This window comes from Leuciscus leuciscus (genome assembly GCF_965113295.1).
Source record: "Leuciscus leuciscus genome assembly, chromosome: 4".
Taxonomy (NCBI): domain Eukaryota; kingdom Metazoa; phylum Chordata; class Actinopteri; order Cypriniformes; family Leuciscidae; genus Leuciscus; species Leuciscus leuciscus.
The window spans coordinates 2,826,298-2,847,175 of NC_138728.1; the positions used below are offsets into that span (position 1 = coordinate 2,826,298).

The 20,878-nt window shown below is 37.4% G+C and overlaps 1 protein-coding gene across 4 annotated transcripts in view; it reads right to left on the reverse strand.

The window, feature by feature from the left end:
- Nucleotides 1-20,878, reverse strand: part of grm8a (glutamate receptor, metabotropic 8a) — a 247,624-nt gene that overhangs the window by 173,548 nt on the left and 53,198 nt on the right. The window contains exon 1 of one of the 4 annotated variants that reach the window (XM_082166768.1): nucleotides 20,021-20,132. The exons of 2 other annotated variants lie outside the window; for them this stretch is intronic. The gene's annotated coding sequence lies outside the window, so the exon portion shown is untranslated. Of the gene's footprint in view, nucleotides 1-15,884; nucleotides 15,959-20,020; nucleotides 20,133-20,878 lie in introns of those variants that run through there. One more of the 4 variants, XM_082166769.1, reaches the window with a different exon arrangement.

Below are 20,878 nucleotides of genomic sequence, written 5' to 3' on the forward strand. Positions count from 1 at the left end.
TTACATGGATCTGACGACACGACTGATTCCCTGGCGAGTCTGTATTGTGTGAGTAGAGGAGACGTATTAAATTATAAGAGTGTGTGTGTGTGTGTGTGTGTGTGTGTGTGTGTGTGTGTGTGTGTGTGTGTGTGTGTGTGTGTGTGTGTGTGTGTGTGTGTGTGTGTGTGTGTGTGTGTGTGTGTGTGTGTGTGTGTGTGTGCGTGTGTGTGTGCTTATGCATGCAATAGCACATCATAGAAGGCTAACACCTCATTGCTATCAAACCTTTTCCTCAAATCTTAAATGTATAACAAAATTAAGATAAACAAAATGTACGTATTACAACATATCCATACTACAATATAATTAATTGATACCCTTTTACGTAAAGTAATTCAAAATCCCAAATTGCTCAAATTATGCATTCAGTTTAATATTGTCATAAGTGTCCAATAAAAATATTGAAAAATATTTTTTTGGGGGTGGCAAACTAGTTTAGATAGATTACTTGGTTTTAAATCAATAACTAACTTAATAATAAAATAGCCTCTGTGTATAAAAGTCCCACTTTTCTTAGGACGTAACCATAGTAACTGGCTGATTAAAATCAGATTAGATTATTATTACTGATATTACTGATAATATTGAACAGTACATCAACAAAACAGTAGAGCCTACTGTCATTAGTTATAAATCTATTATAGATTTAAATATCATGTATATAACAAAAACTGGTCTTTCAGACAATAGATGTTTGGGTTACTGTGCTGGAGGGACCAAAAGACAATTTTGGGGTATTACAAGACAAACAACAACCGAGAACGCTCTGAAATGATCCATAAAAAATCTTTAAAAAAGGCTGAACCTCCTGAAAGTTATACTGTATAAAATAAATATAAATTAAATAAATTAAATACATTAAATACATTAAATAAATTAAATAAATTAAATAAATTAAATAAATTAAATAAATTAAATAAATTAAATAAATTAAATAAATTAAATAATTAAATAAATTAAATAAAAAATAGAACAAAATAAATAAAAATGTACAAAATAAAATAAAAAGTATACAAAATATTTAAGATTAAGACAAACAAAATGTATTTATTTAAAAATGAAGCATATGTATACTATCATTAATTTATTAATTTCATTAATACAATTAATGAATTTTATTTAATATAATTAAAAACTCAAAATTGCACAAATCATGCATTCAGTTTAATATAATTAAAAATTAAAAATTAAAAATTAAAAATTAAAAATTAAGATTAAGCAATTAATTTTTGGGTAGCACGAGACAAACAGCCTGAAATTATCTATAGCCTACATGTAAATACATTGTATGATTTACACAGCATTTCCAACCAACAAATATGTTTCATGCACTTTATAGGCCATAAACATGTGAGTAATCAGGTCATGTAATGCATGTTCCCCCTGACATCTGGTTTAGTGTCGCTTTCAGTCAAAACAAAGGGATCAGCTGTGGGCATAATGTCAAACACAAGTGAACGTCCAGCATCTCGGACAAAAAGCAGCTGGACCGAAGAGACATTGTACATTTAGCTGTAAGCATTTGTCTTTGTGCTAAAACAGTAGATTGGATTAGTTGCTCAGCTTTGCCTGCAACAACATTATAAACACCTTATCTCACATTTAGTGACAGAAGCAAGACGACCACACACAATACAAACAATAGGACTCTCGCCCAGAACCAAATCCACTGCCAAAATAGTAGCATTACGTCCTGAAAATAAACCAACACCTCAGACTCTGAATGTCAGACGTTTGGCTCAGTAGATGTTTGGTGCTAGTGTTGTTTATATGTCTATATGCTTTAAGACAAAGCATGTGTAAATTCATAAGTCGACACCATTGCTGAGTATTTTCTCCTTAAAACTGCAGTGAACCAAAGACAGTCTCAAAAACACGCTTTGAAATCGCTGGTGTTTCTGACGTCACAAACTACCTTGTAACCAATCAGATCAACGTGTGATCGCCAACCAGTGGATCTCTGAGCTGAGTGAGTGAGTGGAGGCGGGGCTCATTTGCATATTCATAGAACCGCGAATACTAAACAAGGCAAGGGTGTCGAGTTACATTCAAGATGTTTTAAGGCATGACCAAGTTTAAATGTGTCATTTTGGTGATCAAAGATGAGTTTTAAGGGATAAAATGATTGACTACAGGGGGACTTTAACCCGCTGGGGTCGGCAAACGCGCCGGCGCGTTTTTCTGGATTTTTTTCACATATAGCAGCAAAATAGACTTAAAATACTCTGCCATTTATGGTCATACAGACTTAAGAAATATGAAAAAGTAAAACTATTAAATGTCAACTTTTTTATGTGTCCACTTACAATTGAAACAAAAGATTGTGCTTTTGTAAAATAAGGAAAATAAACAGGGTGTGCTTTCTGCCTCTCCGTCTCCGTGAACTTTTTTTCTGGAGCACGTCTCTAAACTTAAACAGAACTCAGCGAATACTAGTCACCCAGGCATGAGCTATATATCTTTATAATCATTTAAGTGTCTACTATTAAATTATCTAATTCAAAACTAAAACAAATATTCTTGGTTTATGTAATCTGTATGAAAAGAGAGAGATGTCAGTCGTTCTCATTTCAGCTCATTATCTGCTAATGTGAACACGCCTACTGAGAGCGCACGCTATTCAAACGCAAATTATCTGAAGCGATCCATGCAAACCTGTGAACGCCCACATCAACTCGATAAAACTCATCAAGTTTAATCAGATTCATGCACTTTACGTCGTCTTGCGACGCTGTGAGGAATAATACTATCGTAATAATAATACCTCAGAAGTGCTGGTTTAGTTTCACTTCGAGGAGCAACGGATCCAGCTGAGGATTAACTACCTTGTAACCAATCAGATCAACGTGTGATTACAGTTTTTTTGGATTGCTTACACACTAAAATTAAAAGTAGTACACTATTAACAAAACCTTACACTCAAAAAGCAAAACATCAGCCCATATTTGCACAACTATAAGCACATTGTCAACATCACACTTGTTGCAAAACTCTACACACAGTGATTTGCAAAACACTAAACACACTTAACATACACTACACACAAAAATCTATCATGAAGTCACTTCCTTGCAATACCAAAGCACTGACTGTCAAATTACCGCACCGTCCAACCAATTGGTTCAACACAGTCTTCAGGTGTGCAAACACTTGTTTGCTTAATTGTAGACACACCAATCAGGTGTATAAGCACTATAAAAAGCAGCAGGTGAGTTCATCGGTCTTCAAGCACAATGGAAAGAGTCAGAGAAAGAGTAAGAAGAGGAGGAGAACGAGGAGGAGGAGGACGAGGAGGAGGAAGAGGAATCAACAGAGGAGGAATCAAAAGAGGAAGAGGAAGAGATGGAGGCCATGCTGGAGGTAGAGGAAGAGGAAGAGGAAGAGGAAGAGGAAGACAAGAAGGTGCTCAAAGAGGACCGAATCTGACAAATGAGATCCGCGCAACACTGGTTGACCACGTTGTCAACCACGGCCTGACGCTGAGGGAGGCTGGACTGCGAGTACAGCTAAATCTAAGCCGATACACAGTGGCAAGTGTGATAAGAACATTTCGACTGGAAAATAGGTATTGTAAAAATATCATCATATCAAAAACATCTGCACGGTTTCAGTAACTGCTTACAGTACTGTATTCTATGCACTATCAGCACTTCTGTTACCTTTTCCTGTGAAATTACTGTACTATTGTGTACTGTTTTTTTTTTTTTTTTCTACATAGGATTGAGGGTCAGGAACGACAAGGGGGAAGGCCTCCTATGTTCACAGAACAGCAAGAGAGGGAGACCTGACGAGAAACACCTGACGAGAACACGAAGGAGGGGAAGAAACATCATTGGCCACAGGGCTATAGTCAATGTCCCAGGGCAACGTGGGGGTAATATAACACTCTGTGCAGCCATTACACAGAATGGGGTCCTCCACCGCCATGCCCATATGGGCCCTTACAACACAGCACTCATACTTACATTCTTGGACCAATTGCACAACATAACAGCAGCAAATCAAATCGATCATATGCAATACATTGTTGTCTGGGACAATGTGTCTTTCCACCGCTCTGCTCTGGTTCAGAACTGGTTTCAGCAACATCCACATTTCACCGTCCTATATCTTCCACCATACTCTCCATTCCTCAACCCTATAGAAGAGTTTTTCTCGGCATGGCGGTGGAAGGTATATGATCTCCGTCTCCAGGCTGAGGTACCCCTCATCCAAGCCATGGAGGAGGCCTGTGACCAGATGGAGGTAGCAGCAATGCAAGGATGGATTCGTCATTCAAGACGTTTCTTTCCAAGGCTAATGACAACATTGCCTGCGATGTTGATGAAATTCTCTGGCCAGATCCAGCTAGGCGAAGAGACAATGTCTAGTTTTATTTTTTATTTTTACAGTAAACTTACAGTACAATACGTAAAGTGACATTTTGTTACAGTATTATAAATCTCCATGTCAACATTTTGGGCGTGTTGAGAAATAAATGAGTTTCTTCAGTCTGCAACATTGGTATTGTGTAGTGTTTGGTGAATTTACATTATATTTGTACTTTGTTGATGGTAGCCTACTCTAATCATTATATTTGTACTTTGTTGATGGTAGCCTACTCTAATCATAGGGAAGTAGAAGTGCTAAAAGTGTTTTAGGTTTATCACAGCAGAGTGTAACTCGTGCAAAGTATAGTAATGTGAAACGTGTGTGTTTCATATGGTAACAAAGTGTGGTTTTTAAACAGAAGTGTATAGTTTTTACAAGAGTGTTTAATTATGCAAAGGATCTGTAGTGTTTTGCTAATTGGGTGTGTGGTTGTGCTAATTGTGTGTAGTGTTTTGAAAACACGGGCCCTGTTTTGAAAATTGTGCTTAAGCAATCCAAAAAAACTGTAAGTGGATCTCTGAGCTGAGTGAGTGAGTGGAGGCGGGGCTCATTTGCATATTCATAGAACCGCGAATACTAAACGAGGCAAGGGTGTAGAGCTACATTCAAGATATTTTAAGGCATGACCAAGTTTAAATATGCAACTTTGGTGATCAAAGATGAGTTTTAAGGGATAAAATGATTGACTACGGGGGACTTTAACCGATAACAGCCTGAACAATGAGTTCGCACTTGAAAGTTACTGTATAATTTGCACAGTGGTTCCAACAGGGTTTGTTATATTTCACAAGGCTATTTTACAAGACTAAGATCATTTTTGGATAGCCAAAATAATGCAGCTGATGCCAAGCAGTGACCACAGTAAAGCAACAGGGACCCAAACAACTCAGGCTCTGAGTGTCAACACGGCCATTTCACCCGCAATGAGGCGGATCGCTTACATTGTGCTCTACTGATAATGGCAGCGTCGGGGTGTAAACGCAGGGCAAAGCGCCCTCTCTCCTCAGCGGGACACACACATTTGGCAGGTGGCTTAGCACGGGCTTCCAGCGCCACAGTTTCATCCGTCATCTGGACGGCCTGTCGGATTGGACGCTTGGACTGGCAGAGCTACGGGTGGTCAGAGACAGATTCGCTGACGGGGTTTATGTGACTGTTGAGATAGCAGAAGAAGCCGCTCGATCGCCTTACATTACCACTTTATGTATGAAGAGATGTTTGCTGTAGGCTCAACTGTAATCAGACTGATGCAGCTCTGCTATCGTACAACAAGAGGTGACCTTTGACCTGAAGGTCTCATTACTCTCAGCCATTCTGCCATTCAGACACTTACACATTATTAATTATGACTTAACTAATTGCACGAGAAAATGAACAGGATTCAAATAAAGAGATTAAGCCTTTTCTCGCTTAGTGAGGGACTGGGAGTTTACATGAAGGTGACAACGTTAATTCTAATATTTTTAATAAATAAAATATCGAAACATTGAGAAATTCTCCTTTAAAGTTGTTCATTTATGTTCGGGGTTGTGCTTCATTCACTCACAAAAATAAATGTTTTATATATTTACGGTAGGAAATTTACTAAATATCTTCATTGAACATGATCTTTACTAAATATCCTAATGATTTTTGACATAAACGAAAAATCTATATTTTTGACCCATACAGTCTATTATTGGCTATTGCCACAAATATACCCGTGCAACTCGTGATTGGTTTTGTGATCCAGGGTCACATATATATATATATATATATATATATACACCGATCAGGCATAACATTATAACCACCTTCCTAATATTGTGTTGGTCCTCCTTTTGCTGCCCAAACAGCCCTGACCCGTCGAGGCATGGCCTCCACTAAACCCCTAGAGGTGAGCTGTGGTCTCTGGCACCGAGATGTTCGCAGCAGATCTTTAAGTTAAGCTGGAGCTCATGGATCGGACTTGTTTGTTCAGCACATCCCGCAGATGCTCGATTGGACTGAGATCTGGGGGATTCGGAGGCCGAGTCAACACCTCAAACTCATCGTTGTGCTCCTCAAACCATTCCTGAACCATTTTTGTATAACGAGTCATTTGTGGAGCTTGATTAAATAAATGCTTTGTTTATACTAAGGACAGTTGAAGCTATGTAACTTGCAAGATGTTTTAATGGAAGACCTTTTATGTGTCGATAGCTCAAGGCAAATTTGATTTCTCATTCCAATTTTACCCAGTGTATTAAGAGGTATATGAAGGGGACATGAACATGTCAGATTATCCACTTCCCCAACGGGCTCGGCAGACCCAGGTGATTAGCATGCTAAGCCTCTGAGATCACGACGTCTCCCAGCATCTCACCCTGTCCTGAACGCGCTGAGAATTGGATGATGTCTCAGCTCGCTCCTTTCAGACTTACTCTATCCTCGTTTCAGCGTGAGAGACGAATATCACAGCTCCTGTGCTCATACCACCCCGTTACAGCCATCCTGTGCCAGAATGGAGAGGATCACAGAAGTCTCAAGCTCTGAAAGCAAGCCATTGACCATCCACATAATGCATGCAAATATGACAAGAAATATTGCTAGGTATTTTGCATGCATATAGGGAGTAATAATAAAAGTAATACTACGTGTGTGTGTGTGTGTGTGTGTGTGTGTGTGTGTGTGTGTGTGTGTGTGTGTGTGTGTGAGTGAGTGAGTGAGTGAGTGAGTGTGTGTGTGTGTGAGTGTGTGTGTGTGTGTGTGTGTGTGTGTGTGTGTGTGTGTGTGTGTGTGTGTGTGTGTGTGTGTGTGTGTGTGTGAGTGAGTGAGTGTGTGTGTGTGTGTGTGTGTGTGTGTGTGTGTGTGTGTGTGTGTGTGTGTGTGTGTGTGTGTGTGTGTGTGTGTGTGTGTGTGTGTGTGTGTGTGTGTGTGTGTGTGTGTGTGTGTGTGTGTGTGTGTGTGTGTGTGTGCTTGTACAACTATCTTTGTGAGGACCAGTTTGAGTTTTAGACCATTGGAGTGAGGACAAAGAGAGTAAAGTGAGGACATTTTGGCCGGTCCTCAGTTTCTGAGAGCCTTTAAAGGCCTGTTTGAGGGTCAAGACTTGGTTTTAGGGATAAGGTTATAATGAGGTTAAGGGTCGGTTTAGGGTCAGGGGTCGGGTTAGGCACTTAGTTGTGATGGGTAAGGTTAGGGTAAGCGGCTAGAGACTGCACTGTGTCAATGAATGTCCTCATAAAGATAGATGTACAAGAATGAGTGAGTGTATGTGTGTGTGTGTGTGTGTGTGTGTGTGTGTGTATGCATAAGTAAATCTCAAGTAATGAGTTTTTTTTATATATAATCACATATAAAGCTTGACATATCCATGTAGCCTAATCGGTGTGTTTGCGCACTTTCTTGCTTTAAACACATGATAACCATCCCTCCATTTATCTCTGTCAAACGCACATGTATCATAAGTGGCCTCATGGGAAGCGTATGGTTTTTTATTTTTAGCAGCTGATGTAAACCCTTGAGCGCCACCACTTATAACCATTATCAGTCGCCAGCGGCTCAAACGCGTCACGTGACACATCATGATCCCCAGTGATGTCAGCAAACTCTCTTACGCCATAACAGCTGTTCCAATTAAAACCACGCGTCTAAAGCCTCTCTGATCACCCCTGCGCTTCCATTACTTCCCCGAACGCTCCCTCGGCGTTAGCTAATTTCTTCCTGGTTGCCGCAATAAGGGCAAATTCGACAAACATCAGAAGAGCTTTTGATGGTGGGAGGATTTGGTGACTGAGTCAGAGTTGCTGAGGAGTTTGATGGCTCTCTCTGAATACCAATGTGCCTGGCAGGCCTCCATCATATTGTTGACTGAAAACGAGAGAGGGAGAGCGAGCGCTAATGCACCAGTTGAATTGCTATGCAGCTCGACGCTTGAAGGGTTGATCAGCGCTAAAGGCGGAGAGCGCAGGGCCTCTGGGTTGAAGAGTGTCATTTACCTTCAGCCTCGACTCAACTTCAGTAATAAGTGATAGCGACACACTTGTACACCACTGCTAATTTAAGTAGCATTGATAAAAAAAAATGAAATATCCTCTATGAATTTGAACACCGATTGAATATTGATCCAGACCTTTAATAGAAAAGATCCCTTTTATGGTAGAGGAACTGACTCTTTGTTGATGCTTTGCTAATTTCTTTCCTTTTTATCCAACAGGGAGACTTCCTACTTAGAAAAGTGTGATAAAATACCACTTGAAATCAGACTTCTCACTTTTGTACAGGAATTCACACAACACCGATGACAAGCGAAAGCAACACACACTAGAGGTAAACTGTTATTAACTAACATAAACATGATTGCACAGTCAAAAACTGCAGAGAACATTCATGTTTTTTTCTATATTAAAAAATTCAAGGTAATATACAGTACAGGCCAAAAGTTTGGACACATTACTATTTTTAATGTTTTTGAAAGAAGTTTCTTCTGCTCATCAAGCCTGCATTTATTTGATCAAAAATACAGATTTTTTTTTTTATATTGTGATATATTATTACAATTTAAAATAATTGGTTTTCAATTTATTATACTTTAAATTATCATTTATTTCTGTGATGCAAAGCTGAATTTTCAGGATCATTACTCCAGTCTATCACATGATCCTTTAGAAATCATTCTAATATTCTGATTTATTATGAGTGTTGGACACAGTTCTGCTGCCTAATATATTTGATTAATAAAAGGTTAAAAAGAACGGCATTTATTCAAAATAAAAAAATATTTTCTAATAATATAAATCTCCTTTACTATCACTTTTTATCAATTTAACACATCCTTGCTGAATAAAAGTATTGATTTATTTCAAAAAAAGAAAGAAAAAAAATTACTGACCCCAAATTACTGACCAGTAGTGTATATTGTTGTTACAAAAGATTAATATTTTTAAAACATTTGCTTCTTTTTTTTAATAAAAATGTAAAAAAAAAAATTAAGTATCACAGGTTATGAAAAAATATTAGGCAGCAGAACTGTTTCCAACTTTGATAATGAATCATCATATTAGAATGATTTCTAAAGGATCATGTGATAGACTGGAGTAATGATCCTGAAAATTCAGCTTTGCATCACAGAAATAAATGATAATTTAAAGTATAATAAATTGAAAACCAATTGTTTTAAATTGTAATAATATATCACAATATTCATTTTTTTTTTCTGTATTTTTGATCAAATAAATGCAGGCTTGATGAGCAGAAGAAACTTCTTTCAAAAGCAAAACTTTTGGCCTGTACTGTATACTGTATGGAGTTGTATATTTTAACCTGAGTAGAGGAAAAACATGCATTTTAAATTAGTCAAAATATTTAATAAAATATAAATTATCGATTTGAATATGAAATCATTCAATTATTTCTAGAATTTTTTTATATATAAATCACACACTAAGCAGCAGTAAATGTGAAAAGACCTCATTTAGAGTGCAGAGAGTATTGATCATTCAAAATATTATATTATATTCAAAACTTAAAAAAAAAAAAGTTTTTTTGTGAATAATCCTTCTGCCTAATACAAGTCAAGTTGATCCCCAGATGCTTTTTTGCGGTTTACAGTGTCTAAGACTATCTTAAAATAAACAAACAAATAAATCAATAAATGCAAATATAGCTTCACTTCTAAATTATTTTATAATTTTTATTAAGGTTCTATTTAGAACTTTAAAGGGTTCCATCGGGTGCTTCATACATAGAACCTTTTAAGGGTTTCAATCATGGGATCATTTTATGGATTTATAGTCTTAATGAATATGTTTTTTAGTTTGAATAAAATGTTATGAATTTAACAGCTTGTAAACATACTTTATCACTATTAAAAAAAAATATATGAAAAAACCTGTTAAACATGAAAGTGTTATAATCATTAAGACATTTCTTCTTAAATAGATCCTTTAGGAATAAAGGGTTCTTTATAATCGAGTCGAGAATCCTACAGTTCTATATAGAATCTTTTCATTTACATGTTCTTCCTGGTGAGTGGTGTCTCTCCCAGTAGTGGATTGAGCGAATCTCCATTTATCCCTCAAGGCATCTGGGTGTTTTTTATCTCCTCTCCACTCCATCCGCCTGAAGAAATCCTCTTGTTCACCCTTCACTCTTAAAGAAAAGAATCTCTCCCACCCATCTCTGCCAAGTGTCATTTTAAAGGCAGCTAAGCATCCACGTGAACACATGCCACAGAAACATCCACCTTCTTGTCTTCATATTCTTCCTTTAGCAGCGAGCTGTCGGAGTGTGTGGGAGGCCTGTGCTTCTGCACGCCTGCTCATTCCCCACCGAACACCACACAAATCACCTAAACTCATGCGACTAAATCAAATGTGACTGATAAATCTATACCGTATATACTATTGCACTGCACTGGCCTGAGACGTGTACTGGCCCATCACAGCCCACTACTGACAGCTGTCCACTATGTACAACACATGATTTTCACTCTATTTAATATATAACCATTTTAATCATTAATAATAACAATAATTTGTAACATTTATATAGCTCTTTTCTGGGTACTTGAAACGCTTTGCAAACTTCCTTGCACAGAACTTTTAAAGTGCCGCTATTATGCTATTTCCAAGGCTAATTTTGTTTTCGAGTCTCATACTCATGTTTTACACACATCTAAAGTAAAAAAAAAAAAAACGACTTTTCTCATGGTTCGATAAAGGTCTTTCCAGAGCCATAGAGAGAGAGAGTTGCGACACTCTTTGATGTCGCCGCTATGGCTGTCACGTGGTTCATGTAAGCCCCAATAGTTCCAAAACGTACGCTGGCTGTCATGTTCTTCTATGGGACAGACAGCAGCGATTGCATTATTGAACGGTAAATATAAAATAAAACACACACCCAAGTACTTTTTCAGCTGTTATTGCATTATTGCATTTTGTTAATGTCAGTTTTGCATTTGGAGATAAGTTTTAAGCTATATTTTTGGAGGGAAAAGCTTAGTGTTCATGTTCGCATGGGTAGTAGCACTGGCTTTAGCGGCTCTAACTTAACTTTTCCATATCATTCATCTGATGATGGACGTCTCATGATATTTATTTTAGCACAACTGGGCTGTATTAGGCTATTGATTCCCGTGATTTTGCTTATAAATTTAGATTCAGCCATTAGCCTACCTTCGTGATCACGCAAAGAGGTCTGCCGTGGCGGTCGGTTCAGAATTCGCTTAGAAGCTAGCTCACTTCTTCTGATGAAAGTGGCCACCCCCAGGACCACAACGTGAAACATGATCATGTTAAGACTAAGAATATTATTTTAAGATTAAGCCATACACATTATCAAAACTATAACAGATTAAAAACGAATTTAAGCATGGCTGATACAAATGAAGGTTTTCAAATAAAATATTTTTTATTAAACAATGACAGACAACAAAAATGTGTGCTTGTGTGTGTGAACAAGAAAAACAAAAACCAGGGGCAGGTGATCCATGAAACAGACAGGACTGGTGATGGCCATAACAATCCTAAAGGTCCAGCATTGTTCTCACAAGCCGCTTCACTCAAGACAATAATAACATAATGAAAAGTTAGTATATCCCAAAAAATTAAATTAAATAAAAGTTGCTATAAAGGTGGTAGCGATTCATTACCGAACTCTTAGCTGACGAAGTCGCGCTAGCTAACTAACGTTAGCTAGCAGGCAGTGCTTGAAAATTGGTTGAAACAACCAACATAAAATATAAATAATTACGCTGTGCATGTACACATGAAGACCAGTATAAGCATCGCAAAGGGCCTCTGATACAATATAGACAGTTGACAATTCAAAAGAGGTCGATATTTCGGCAACTTAACTCTGGAACAACTCGACGCGCAGCAATGTAAGTGAATGGTGTCCAACGCCCAAATGACAGTGTTTGGAACTATTCCGATCTTCATATCCCGGAAGTAGGCGGTTAAAAGCGCCGCCATTATTTACAACGGAGGTCTATGGGAGTGTCGCAACTCTCTCTCTCTATGACTCTGGGTCTTTCTAAACCCCGCCTTTCTGAGAGTCTGCTCTGCTCTGATTGGTCAGATGGCCCAGTCTTTTGTGATTGGTCTACTCTGCTCTGATTGGTCAGATGGCCCAGTCTGTTGTGATTGGTCTACTCTGCTCTGATTGGTCAGATGGCCCAGTCTGTTGTGATTGGTCTACTCTGCTCTGATTGGTCAGATGGCCCAGTCTGTTGTGATTGGTCTACTCTGCTCTGATTGGTCAGATGACCCAGTCTGTTGTGATTGGTCTACTCTGCTCTGATTGGTCAGATGGCCCAGTCTGTTGTGATTGGTCAACTCTCCTCTGATTGGTCAGATGGCCCAGTCTGTTGTGATTGGTCTACTCTGCTCTGATTGGTCAGATGACCCAGTCTGTTGTGATTGGTCTACTCTGCTCTGATTGGTCAGATGGCCCAGTCTGTTGTGATTGGTCTACTCTTCTCTGATTGGTCAGATGGCCCAGTCTGTTGTGATTGGTCTACTCTGCTCTGATTGGTCAGATGGCCCAGTCTGTTGTGATTGGTCTACTCTGCTCTGATTGGTCAGATGGCTCCGTCTGTTGTGATTGGTCTACTCTGCTTCCAGTCTCAGCTACAACGACAGTGTTTGAGGGCGGGGCAAAGCAGACGCTGTGAACAGCCAATGAAGAGCATAGACTGGCATTATGCAAATATGTTACAAACCTACAAAGACTTGTGCAGGAAGACTGGAATTATCTGAAAAAGCATAATGAGGCATTTTAAATATTTGTATATCTCAACAGATTTGTATAATTTAATCGTAAGCAACAGCAAACAACAAAAATCTAGGCCAAAGTAACCACAGGTGAATGTCAGGTGTCATACACACCACAAACTGGCTAAACTAAGAGCGATTGTTATAATGTTATTATATTTAATGACACCACGACATTGCTTATTGTATTCTCTCAGTCACAGTAAAAACACGAGAAAGAATTCAACCTCTTTTATCTCCTGTAGGGGAAAAAAAGCCTTAAGAGATTCATTCTAGTGGCGGTAATTGAAAAGATTAAGTAACACTGGAGTTCAGCAGCGCTGCATTGCACAGAGCAAAAGACTGATTGAATTTTTAAGTTATCAGGGGGTGTTTGATATGCATTGAGAGTCCGCAGTGGTGCCACTTTCAGCGGGATATAGAAAATTATACTTAACATGCTATATTATGGGTGGAAAGGATTTTATAAATCAAAGCACTAAGGAAAAATTGCAATTAACTCAAATGCACACGCCATCTATGAAAAAAAGGCAGGGTGTGTCACTGTTGCACTGAGCTGAGCATGATGGGATATTTACAGTAGTGTTTGCTAACGCAACCATCACTAATAATATGGAAATCTGTTTCCAAATGAATGAATGAATGACCACTTTTCAATATCAAAATGTGACTTTTTCATTCTTATTTGAAACTTTATCTCACAATTAACTTTAATATTTTGCTCTGAGGCTGAAATGGAAAGTGGACTTATTTAAAGAAATATGACTTGAGCTGAATATTGACACTATTGATCTTTTCAGAGCTTCTTTACAGCAGAATTTGAATATGCTTCATATTTAATGAAGTTTTCGTCATTGATCAAACAAGTTCACATGTTTATGTTCATTCTCAAGGTCTAAAAAAATATATGTTAATATATTAACGGTAGGTAAATGAATATTGTATATCGATATCATATTACATAGAAAAAATATTGTGATAATCAGGGTTTGAAATTATAATTTTTACTCATCGTCCAATTTGTCTACTAAATTTGTATGTTACTGGCCATTCAGAACTTCTACTAGCCAAAAAAAAAAAGGGAAAATTAACCAGATTATGTCACAGTTTATATATAATATATATATATATATATAAATTATAAAATTTGGATTTTATACATTTGTTTCAAATTCAAACAAAATCCTGTCATCCAACCATCTCCTCCCTTCCCTTTTCATCCTCATCCTCACCAAATATGTGTTTTAGGTGGACAGATCAATACAGTACAGAAAACATCAAATTAAATTTAGATTTTGGAAAATAATGTCTTTTCTGTTAACCAAATGCTTTTTTAATCTTCGCTATTGCTTCAATGCAAATGAACAAGAGCGCCGTTATTTGTTGCGTTGTGACGTGCATGTTCAAATAAGCCAGATATGTGTAACCTGGGAAAACCCAGACAACTTCCGGCAAATTTAGATTTGCTCTGCAAGTAGTCTGGCAAAGAGCTCATTCAAGCCCATTTCTAATCCCTCGAAATCGCGGCACCAATCAGAAACGTTGAGGCGGGCTTTACACGATGACGAACGCTCTGATTGGTTTTAGGTCTATCCAATTGCGCCCAGAGGCATTTGAGCGACGTCCGTTGGTGAAGCGCAGCAACTTTTAAATGCATTATTATATTCAAATTGCAAACACATGAGGACAGTCTCCATGAAAGACCCACTGGCAGATGAACGTGCTACTACATTTCTCTCCGAAACGGTAGGAAATTAAATTCGATTTAATAGAGGATTTTAACTGTGACGAGGTGATTGACAGGGCAGTTTACGAGACGGGACGCACGCGACAGATCCGTCCGATAAAGATGACGAAGTAGTATGTCCCAAAGCTTGCCTACTTTTTTGCTACACATTCAAAAGTAAATACCTTTTCTTCACAAAAAGAGTACATACTTTTATGGCGTAGTGTAACTTAGGGACACGTGATGACACGATGACGAGCGCTCTGATTGGTTTTAGGTCTATCCAATTGCGCCCAGAGGCATTTGAGCGACGTCCGTTGGTGACGCCCCTTTGGAAATGAGTTATTAATGAAGCTTTGTCGGACCATAACTCAGTTACTACTGAGAATGGTCTGGTTTTAACCAGGCTAAGATATGCGCAGATTATGATCATGATGACTCATGAGTTGAGTATTTGCGCTATATCTGCACAGATTTGGTTTACACGAACTTCCCCAGCAAAGTGAGTACACATAATAAGTAGCACGCCAAATTGGCCATTCATTTGACAGCGGTGCCCGCCAGAGTTGATTTTTACCCGCATTTGGCGGGTTGGCGGGTGTTAATTTCAAATCCTGGTGATAATACATTTGGTCATATCGCCCAGCCCTACTCTAAAGTGGACAATCGAAAATAAAGTGTTACGCTTTTCTTTTCTTTTTTTCTAATAAAGCTTGCAGACTGGCAATATATTGCCAGAATCAAGGAAAGCATTCAACAGGAACAAGACTCGGATCAGAAGTACATTATGAAGGCTTTGAAAGAGGTTTTGAAAATCTCTTCACATCAATCCTTGACGCCGGCTCTAAGAACAGCAAGAAGAAGAAGAGAGAGAGAGAGAGAGGCTCATGGACGCCAGTTCATCTCAACAATAACACTCTGACTCAACAGTCGGCACACCAAGAGAAAAATAATGATTCAGATTCTTTGTCCACTGAGTTCTAGTAAGTGGAGGAGGGATATCAGGATACCTGTGCGTCTGAAACATCAGCTTTCTGCCATCGGTTCCTGCGGTGGAGTGGCTCAATACTCGAGTACTCCAGTGTTTCTATCCCGAGCAAACACACGATATTTCTAAGCAAACCACTCGGAGAAGTCAGCACCATTATGTAAGTTTCTCATAAACACTGCGATAATATCAAGTTGCCTTCATTTCCGCCAGAACGGCTTCACTCACGAACGCACTGATGTATTTTTCATTAGAATCACAACTGGCAGAATGCCGAGGTGGCACATAATTGCTCTCATATCATCTCGGATTGTAACCTGATCTTTTTGTTGCAGAAGAACGCACAAGGCTGGGTTATGAAAGCCTAGCCGCAGGCATACTGGTTTACATGTGAACACCACACCTCCCTGAGCTCCACAGGCTTCAGAAACATCTCAGCACATTACAGACTCCATCTGACGCCACGTGCCGGTGACGGGCGGTGAAGGAACGAGGTCTCCACTGCTGGGCACTGAGCCCAATACAATTAGGCAATCAAAAAGTGATCCCTGCCAGCACAAAGACTTCATTTTTCATGGCCGACAAGTAGACCTGAGCTTTGATAATACACTGGGATGTGCCGAGTGTGATGAGTGAAGAGTAAAGGCAATTTAAAAGGAATATTCAAGTGAAGTTAAGGGTTCAGTGTAAGTTAAGCTCAATCAACAGCATTTGTGGGGATAATATTTCACACACAAAAATCGTAGAGGAAACATTAGGGATTTGCAATGGAAGTGAATAAGAGCAATTTTTGGAGGGATTTTGTTAGGGATTTATTGTTTATGCGTTGTAAACTTTTCACAGAAAAGGTGAGTAAGCTTTTCGCCCACGTTACCATTATTGGTAACACTTTATAATAACTGCACGCTATTAATCATTAGTTAAGCATTACTAAACAGTTAATTCATCATTTATAAAGCATTAATAGACATTAATAAGCAGTTTATAAATACAGCTATAAATGCTTTGTTCTTGATTTATAAGCATATCTATAATGTGTTTAATAATTTTATTTTCATATACTTTATCAATGATCAATTTATCATTTCTTAATGAAGTATAGCATTATTTACAAACCAGTTATATTATTTACCATTATTTACAAACTAGGTGTTGTCATTGATTAATAAGATCACTTAGAAAGTGTAAGTAAGTGTAGTAGATTCAGGGAGTTATAAAGCATTTAGTAGTGGTCAGTATTTTGCGAGCTCATCTAAAGTGAGGACTAGTTATGCCTTAAAGCATTTACAAAGGAGATTTAAAGACTCAGTTTTCTTCTAAATAGAAAAAGGAAACAAACACAACAGTGATACAGAACATAAAAATATTTAACAGCCTTTAAATCTCCTTTATAAATGCTTTATAGGACATAACTAGTCCTCGCTTTAGATGAGCTCGCAAAAATAGTTCACTGACCACTACTAAATGCTTTATAACTCCCTGAATTAACCCTGAATTACAGTAGAAATACACTAAGTAACTATTACTATATGTCTGAATAAAAATATGTATTTAAACAGTTTATTAATCATTTACTTACACTTTCTAAGTGATCTTATGAACCACTGACAACTCCTAAATAACCGGTTTGTAAATAATGCAATACTTCATTTAGAAATGATAAATTGGTCATTAATAAAGCATGAAAATACAATTATTAAACACATTATAGATCAAGAACAAAGCATTTATAACTGTATTTATAAACTAGCTTATTAATGTCTATTAATGCTTTATAAATGATGAATTAACTGTTTACTAATGCTTAACTAATGATTAACAGCGTGCAGTTATTATAAAGCGTTAACAAATTATTTTACCATGCATGTTGTGTGTCCGTCTGTATTTCCATTCACTTCCATTGTCTCACCAAAACCCAGATTTTGTTAGACAAAGAGAGACGATTAGAGATATTCTTGACATTATGTGACATGTATTATGTATGTATACTTAAGCCAAGTATAGCCGACATCAATCTTCAAAACACAAACAAAATCATAAAGAAAAAACAGAAGTTATGACGCACTTACAATGGAAGTGAATTATACCAAAATGTGGAGCATTCAAAAGCAGAAATGTGAAATGTGCTTTATTTGAGCTGTTTAAATCATCATTTTTACAGTAGTTTTAGGGTTTAAATGCATATTTATATGCATATTCTTCATGTTTTGTTACTGTATTATTGAAACAGTGAGTATTTCCTTTAACTTCTATTGTAAGTGCCTCCCTGTAATCCAGATTTTGTTAGAAAAAGAGAGATGATTGAAAATTTAATTGTGAACCTTCATTATTTGAGCTGTTTAAATCATAATTTTTTACAGTGGTTTAGGATTTCATTGTGTATGCATCGTAAAACTGGATATAACTTAACACAGAAAAGATGAGTAAGCTTTATGTCCACGTTAAAATTATTTTACCATGCATATTGTTTGCATCTTTACTATTGAGTGAGTATTTCCATTCACTTCCATTGTAAGTGCATCACTGTAATCCAGATTTTGTGGATATTCATGACATAAATGCTGAGTTAAGCCAAGTAGCCGATATCAATCATCAATATAAGCTGACATATATCGACTTTTTCAGCATCAATATTTCAGATTTAAACAAGGAAACTGTTTATGCAACATTTTAAATCCTTTTTCTCTTCCATATCTTTTCTGTGTGACGACTGCATGAATTCTCTAACACTGTTGTTAGCGCTTAAGGTACTTTAGCTAAATCAAAGGATGAATCGGTGTGATTTAGAAGAAAATCAGGCCAGAATGAAGATCGGTTTGTGTTTGTTATGGGAGTTCGAAACATGACATGTTTATTATATGGAGTCCCAAATTGTAGAGCTCGTGCAAACATCCACGTCTCCATGCTTTCTTAACGACTGTTTTCTCACCGCTGGCATTTGTGTTGTGTGTTTGTGAAGCGTGCAGCGCATATTTACATATTCATCTAACCGGCGTGTGGATGTTCGTAAACAGTAATCATGTATTTCAAACGTCTTTTTACCTCTATATGAAGAAAGAAAAAGATCTGTCATCTGTCATGTCCAACACTCTAGTACCCAGTGTGAGTGTCTCTGAAACTTAACTCTTACCCCTGCATGGCTGTCAATAATCTACTCCCGTGACGCGGCTGCTCAGGAAAATGAAACACAGGGTGACCTTTAGCGGCTGCTTTGATGCTTAAATGAATAATAAATGTTATAGATAATAGTGCTTTGGTCAAGTATTAACTATTTATGATTACAGGGAGACCCCGTGGTGTGCATTCACAGAGAGAGCGGTCGATCTTCATCGCAATAATGCTGCACTGTAAAACACAATATGTGTCAGGGGTATTTAATACCATTTTATATACTATTATAGTATTTATTTATAGTTTAGCATTAGTTTTCATTTTAATTTTAATTTTATAATAATAATCATTTTAATTTAAATAGCACCTTTCAAAACCTGAAGATCGCTTAACAATAAATAGAAAGTAATATAAAAACAAGTACGGCGCCGTTGTGTTTCGTCCCCCTTCTCTCGCTCTCTCTGTCCTGTCAGTGTCCTGTCTAGCTACTGTCCTATCATAATAAAAGGCAAAAATGCCACAAATAAAGCAAAAAAATTAATAAAATAAAATAAATCTTACAAAAAATAATCGTAACATTTTTTTTAAATAAATCTTTAAAAAAAATATATATATATCTTAAAAAAATTAATTACATAAAAAAAAAAAGAAAGAATATTATACAACAGCATTACACCATCAAATACCAGTGCTAAGGCAAATAACAACAGAACAGAACAAAAAGATGTAGGGATGGCGATTTATTAAAGGAAACAACATTATAGAGTTAAAGATCAGAAGCATTAGAGTAGGTTTTAGTCATTTTGTTATGTGTATTTTTGCATTTTTATACGTTTTTTCGTTAACACTAAGTTTCTGTTAGTTAACTTTAAGCACATTTACTGTTTGTTAAATTAGTTAGCATGAACTAACAATGGAAAATACTTCTAAAGCAATTACTAATCTTAGGCATTTACTAATCTTTATTAAAAAATAAAGGCAGCAACTTTATTCTATTCCGATCAAAACCTGTGACTTTCTCATTAAAAGAAAACACGCAGATCTTACTTCAACTCCAGGCTTTGTGCAGAATTTTATCCATTTAATGTGATATGCGAGATCTCTTCTCTCGAACAGTCCAGAGTGTTACTCAGTCAAATGTTCAGGGACTGAAATGCCGGTCTGGCTTCGCTGCGTTCTTACAGTTCAAGACCTCCAAATGTCACCATCCGTATTAAATGTCCTTCCTCGCTCAGGAGATCAACTACTTGGACTCTTTCTGCAATGCTAATGGCTGTTTTAAGCGGCATTATTTTATGAAAATAACAACCCTGTTAGTTGCAACTAAAGTGCCAAAAATAAATGTCTTTTTTAAAGTCACACAGCAGCATGACACCCAGTAAAGAGCTGCGTGAGGCTAGACGCTAACACACAACACACACATGTGTGATCTGGACAAATACAAAGAAGAATTGACACAGATGATGGGGAAATTGCCACATAAAGAATAGTAAATCGAGTTCAAATTGGAATACTGGCATTATACTTTCTGCATACTGTCTTTTATTACAAAAATAGTGCGCAAAACAGCAATGAGCATTTCAAACAGGAGTTTGCTACACGTCACATGACCTCACTATGCTTAATTCAGCTAATGGCACTCAGTTATCAACTTAGAAAATTTGACTGCTAGCGAACAACGTCTACTTTGCCCCTCAAACACTGTAGTTGTAGATCCAGAGCTAGAATTATGAGCGTTTGACATGCGTTGTAAACGGACGACCAATCACAACAGACTGGGCCATCTGACCAATCAGAGCAGAGTAGACCAATCACAACAGACTGGGCCATCTGACCAATCAGAGCAGAGTAGACCAATCACAACAGACTGGGCCATCTGACCAATCAGAGCAGACCAATCACAAC